The sequence below is a fragment of the Athene noctua genome, chromosome 1 (assembly GCF_965140245.1).
Source record: "Athene noctua chromosome 1, bAthNoc1.hap1.1, whole genome shotgun sequence".
Taxonomy (NCBI): domain Eukaryota; kingdom Metazoa; phylum Chordata; class Aves; order Strigiformes; family Strigidae; genus Athene; species Athene noctua.
The window spans coordinates 188531157-188537156 of NC_134037.1; positions in this window are offsets into that span (position 1 = coordinate 188531157).

Below are 6000 nucleotides of genomic sequence, written 5' to 3' on the forward strand. Positions count from 1 at the left end.
ATAACTTATTCCTTTATTCCCATGTAATTTTCTGCAAATTGTGTTAAATAAATCAATGACAAATTCACATTACTTCGGAGACACAACACTTCATTAAGTTGTTTTTTTTTCAGAAGTCTTCATCTTTCAGACCAAGCAGGAGCCACACATTCAAAGACAATGGGACTTACTCCTGATTCTGAGATATGCTGGGAAGTAAAGTGCTTGCTCTTGGTTTGAGAAGGTTTCACAAATTTTACTTAATCATTCAAAGCAGGTTCTAGGTAGTTTCCATGGAAAGGAAAACTTGCCATTTCTTGCTTTTTGTTTTGAAAATGGAGAAAAAATATTTTCTTAATGTCTTTTTTTGAAGAGCAACAAGATGGCTGTGGTAGTTTTAAGCCCTGCCAGGACCAGAGACCACGTTGCCGTTGTCCCTCCCCCACCCTCGGACACAAGTAGGGCACAAACCCCGGGTTAAAATAAGAAGAAATTTACTACAACAGTGTAACAAAACAATCAGAACAACAACAATAGCAATAATAACAACAAAAACCAGTAATAGCAGTAAACAAGACAAAAGATATACAGAGAAATACCGCAAGGATACACCCAGCCCGCCGCTCGTGCTTCCTGCGACCAAAGCCACAAAGGAAAGCTTCCTGTGCTCCTGCACCCGGACCTGACGTCAGCATGGTATGAATAACCCACCTGGAGATCCCTTCCCCCTTCTCTGCTGGAGAAACTTAACCCTATCCTAGCTGAACCAGGACAATGGCTCATTACAACTGTGAAGATTGAAAATGACTGGAGTTGTGTGTACATTTTTTTTCTTTGGCCTTCACAAAAAGAGTTTTACTGTGAGCATATCTGTAACACAACTAAAAGCTAGTAACAGAAATGAAGGTAGGAATACAGGCCAGAAAAGCAAAAAATGGGGAATTAAACAGGGTATGCATGTCATCAAGATCTGATAAAATTCCTAAAACACTAGCCAGTTCACTTAACACGTTTTAGTGATTAACTTCAAAAGCTCATGAAAGCCAAGTGAGGTGCGAGAAGACTGAAAAAATGCTAAAGCTGTAGTTGAGGAAACATAAGCCAGCCAAACCCTCGTATCAAGAGAGGTACTTTGTTTAATTCATTACTAAACAATCAATCTAGGAACATCTGTAGAATAACACTGTGATAAGAAGCAGCTGCTCTGGAAGTTTCCGCAACAAAACCTTCTCACAATAGTAATTAGTCCAGAGTATAGGAAGAGAGAACTGGTATGGTATATACTTTAGCAGAATTTTTTATAGTCACACGGGATGTTCTCATGTCCAAATTAAGCAAATGTGAATGGTCTATTACAAAGTGGGAGAGCAGATGGTTTCAAAACATTTAAAGAGAAGTCATGAGTAACTGGTTGTCAGTTAGGAACACATGTCAACTGAATCCAATTTAGGTCTGCTACCTTTCCACATTTTCATTAAAGGCTATCAGGTATAGAGAACACACTTTGAAAATATGTGAATAATATGAAAGAGATTAAAGCACATAGAACCAAATTGCAATTCAGAGTAATCTTTCTAGATTGATGAAATGATAGAAAAAAAAATCAGTAAATACAAATGCAAGAATTATATTCAAAAGGAATAAATTGGATACACGTACAGCAATTAATGAAGAAGGAGTAGGAGTTGTACAAGTTAACAATATGATGCCATTTCAAACAAAATGTTACTTTGAAATCTATTCATGAGGGCTGTGTGAAGTGACATAATGGAGATAATTACTCTTTGCAACCAGGCTCAAATACAAAGAAATGGAAAAGAATGCAATAAAGTGCTTTAGGAAAGATAACCTGAAATAAGATGATAATGGATAAACTGAAATAAGATGAGTTTGTTCTGCCTAAGAAAAAAAAAGGCCAAGTATTAAATACAACAGTTATCAAATGTGTAGGAAGTTCTTATAGAGACAGCAGTCAGTTGTTTTTCAGATTCACAGAAGTTGGTACGAGAAATAATAGTGTTAACTCACTGCAAACAAGCTCTAGGCTAGATACTAAGAAAACTTTGTAAAAACAGCTGAACAATGTTTATTGAGGACATTTTGAAATTCCCATCGTGGGAGACAGTTAAAAACAGTTTGGTCTGACAACTGTCACAGGTAGTTAAGATTTTTGTCCAAGAAACTGAGAAATCTTGGGGTTCCTTCAACGTCTACATTTCTCTTTCCTAGATTTTCCTACTATGGTAGACATTAATTCTATACACCAGTAAAAGAAAGATATGTTTGCTAATTTTAGTCTATGCTTGTGATTTTTATCTATGTAATCTTCATGATAACCTGTGAGAGATACTTAACTGTTTAGTACATGACAGATATGGACACCTGACAGATATGGGAACATCACAAATATGTCTACTGTGACCACATCTTTGATGGAAATCTTGTGGAGGGATTTCTAGAAGCGGCAGGATCTCTTTGCCATTCAAAGAGTTTAGTTTACAAAAGCATCTCATACCAGACCATCCACAGAGTAGCACAAAGAACTACAAGGACTTTAGGTATTTATTTTACCCAACCTGGATTTTATTTATCCATGTGATTTCAAATAAGCATTCACTGTCTTTCAGTGTAGCCAGCTAATGTGAAAATATCCTAAAAGCTGTACAAGTATATGTATAGCTTGTACCATCATTCCTTCTCTATTATTGTTTGCAACTTGACTGTAGTGTATTTTCAGTGATGAAATGCAGTGTAAATCCTCACAGAGAACACTTAACACTCCATTAATCATTCCTCAAATGTGTTACCTGAAAAAGATAAACAGTAAGACAGAAGCCACCGCCCACAGTGGGGAAACATGAAGTAGATCATGGAGGATTATCATCTTGTGGGACAAATAGCGGCTTGTTAGAGGTGTTGCTATTTCCTGATGTACAAAGTTGAAGATTGGTTTGTGTGCCCTAAAGACTTGTCTAATTTTTGGAGCTATTCCTGTTGGCCTGACAAAAGGTATTGTTTTTCCATGCAAACCTTTTCTTGCTGGTTTAGTCCAGTAACACCAGCACTGAACAGTTAGTTATCATAAACATTAGTAACATTGGTATATATCTGGGTTAGAATCTCACCTGCCATAAATTGTCTGAGCTTGGCTGAAGAGCCACCCAAAATATTCACATTCTGTGAACATCCCCACCTCTTTCTTTTGAAGGAAGTTGAGTTTCATAGGTAATGTAATAGTGCGAGAAAGAGAATGTGATCAATAGAGAGACAGTGTGGTGGCAACTGAGGACATTCCTATTTTTCATCAGGAAGTTCTCACCCTCAACTTTCTCTTTCTTTTGAATAAGCAAACTTTTCTTTGCCTGGGAGGTAGCACTCTCATTTTTCTTTCCTTCCCATAGGCAAGACCCACTGTTGCAATTAAAACGGTGAGAGTGATGCATCTGACACCTGGGGTAATGTGACAGGGAAGATGCTATGACATCTGACTGCAGATGCTATGACATTGGACTGCAGCTATGTACCACCTACTAAGCACTTCTTTGAATGTGGGGCCCCAGTAAAGGGAAATGCTTGTTGGCAGCAGTACCGCACTATGGCTTCTTCCCTACTCCATGACCCCATTCATCAAGCACAGCTGGCCATAATATCAAAGAATTCATGGAATGACCACCTCTGATGGGCCAGATCACTAAGTCGGAAAAAGGCATAAGTATGTGATGCATCCCAGCTGCTGGGCACTGGAGATGGCAGCCAGCAGTATGAGTCTTGACAGGTGTAGGGGTGGAATGACATGAGATGGATAGTCAGATTATAAAGTTAAAACAATAAGTGGTGCTGTCACACTTAATTACCTCCTGTGGTGTTCTGTATCACTCAAAGCACACCTGACATCATATGCACATTCCATAACACCAGAATTAACAACACATGCATGGGCTTCATGGTTACTTTTACTCCCAGTGTTAGTTCAAAAATCATTAAGGCTCTAACTCAGAAGTAGGTTTTCTTTCTTTTTTCTACCACAAATGGTCAATGGACTAAAACACTCGTCTATTAAGAACTGCTCTATATTTTTATGAACTTCTCTGGAATATTATGACGACAAAACAAATGAGCAACATTTCCGTAAACCCCTTTTTACTAACCTGGGGAAAGAGAAGTGGTATTCAAGAATGATGACCATCCTGTAGAGCTAGCAAGCAAAACATTCTACTGAAATCAGTATGAAACTACTTGGACCCCAAATTGTCTATAAAAATAAATTTTTAACAGTTTCTTAACTGAATAATTTTTTTCAACAACGTGGGCCAGAGAAACATAGAATGGTTTGGGTTGGAATGGACCTTAAAGATCATCCAATTCAAACCCTGCTGCCATGGGCAGGGACACCTTCCACCAGACCAGGTTGCTCAAAGCCCTGTCCGACCTGGCCTTGAACCCTGCCAGGGACGGGGCAGCCACAGCTGCTCTGGGCAACCTGTGCCAGTGTCTCACCATCCTCACAGTAAAGAATTTCTTCCTTATATCTGATCTAAATCTAACCTGTTTCAGTTTAAAAACATTACCCCTCATCCTTTCACTACATTCCCAGATAAAGAGTCCCTCCTCATCTTTCCTCTAGGCCCCTTTTAAGTACTGGAAGGCAGCTATTAAGTCTTCCCAGAGCCTTTTCTTCTCCAGGATGAGCAACCCCAACTCTCAGTCTGTCTTCATAAGGGAGGTGCTCCATCCCCCTGATAATCATTTTGGCCCTCCTCTGTACCCTCTTCAACAGGTCCATGTCCTTTTTATGTTGGGGGCCCCAGACACAGTACACCAGGTGGAGTCCCATGAGAGCAGAGTAGAGGGGGAGAATCACCTCCATTGACCTGCTGGCCACACTTGCTGCAGCCCAGGATATGGTTGACTTTCTGGGCTGCGAGCACATGTTGATGGCTTATAGTCAGTTTTGTATCCACCAATACCCCCAAGTCTTTCTCTGCAGGTCTGCTCTCAATCCACTCACCACCCAGCCTGTGTTTGTGCTTAGGATTGCCCTGACCCATGTGCAGGACCTTGCTCTTGGCCTTGTTGAAATTTATGAGGTTTGCATGGGTCCACCTTTGAAGTCTCTCAAGAAATTGTTAAGGAAATTTAAAAATCTGAGTACTTTGAAAACAAAGGAAAATTATGGCAATTGGGACTTGATTATTTGATACAAGAGACCTTTCTTATGTAAAACAAAGGATACCATCTAACTGTATTTTTTAAAAAAAGCTAACACATTTTCAAAGTTTCTTCACACTGTATATGACAGGTCCTAGCCTGTTCAGATGTTTTTAAAAAACCTGCTAGCTGTCTTGCTTAAAATCTGAATAAAAGTCTTACTAGGCTGTCATAGTGACAATATCCCTGTGCCATTATTAAAGCCTTCATGGAATGTTGTGTAAATAAATAAATGTATATAGTATAAAAAAACTATAACAGCCATCTTATCATGATACATTCTTAGTAAAGATTGTGACCTGCAACACTGATATGATTAAAATGTATTTCTAATTATCTTTAGGTCTCACATCTGTAATACAATAAGGTGTGTGTGTGGAGAAGATTACTTACAATGCAGTCAGGCATAGTGGGGTGAGCTGAACTATGAAGTTGCTGCTACAAAAAAAAACCAAACCAACAAAACAAAAAAAAAACCCAAACCACCAGATATTGCTTTCCCTGTTCCAGCAATAAATTTCCTCTAGATCCCTTGCACCAGCTCCTTTGTTAATGTGGGCTCCTTCTCAGCCAGTTCAACTCATTAATTTGCTAAAAAACTAATCAGAGGGGTGGGGTGGGGGTATGTAGTGTATAGTTTTCTGCCTTCTTAGTGAGCTGAACTGGCTCATCCAGGTAACAAGGAAAGGCCCACAAGGGAGAAGCAAATACTCAGTGATCTGAAAAGAAGCAAGGGGCTTGCCCTGACAATTCATCTGACTTTGCCCTGTGAGAAGCTGGGGAAAAAAAACCTCTTAGAATATAATGGAATTT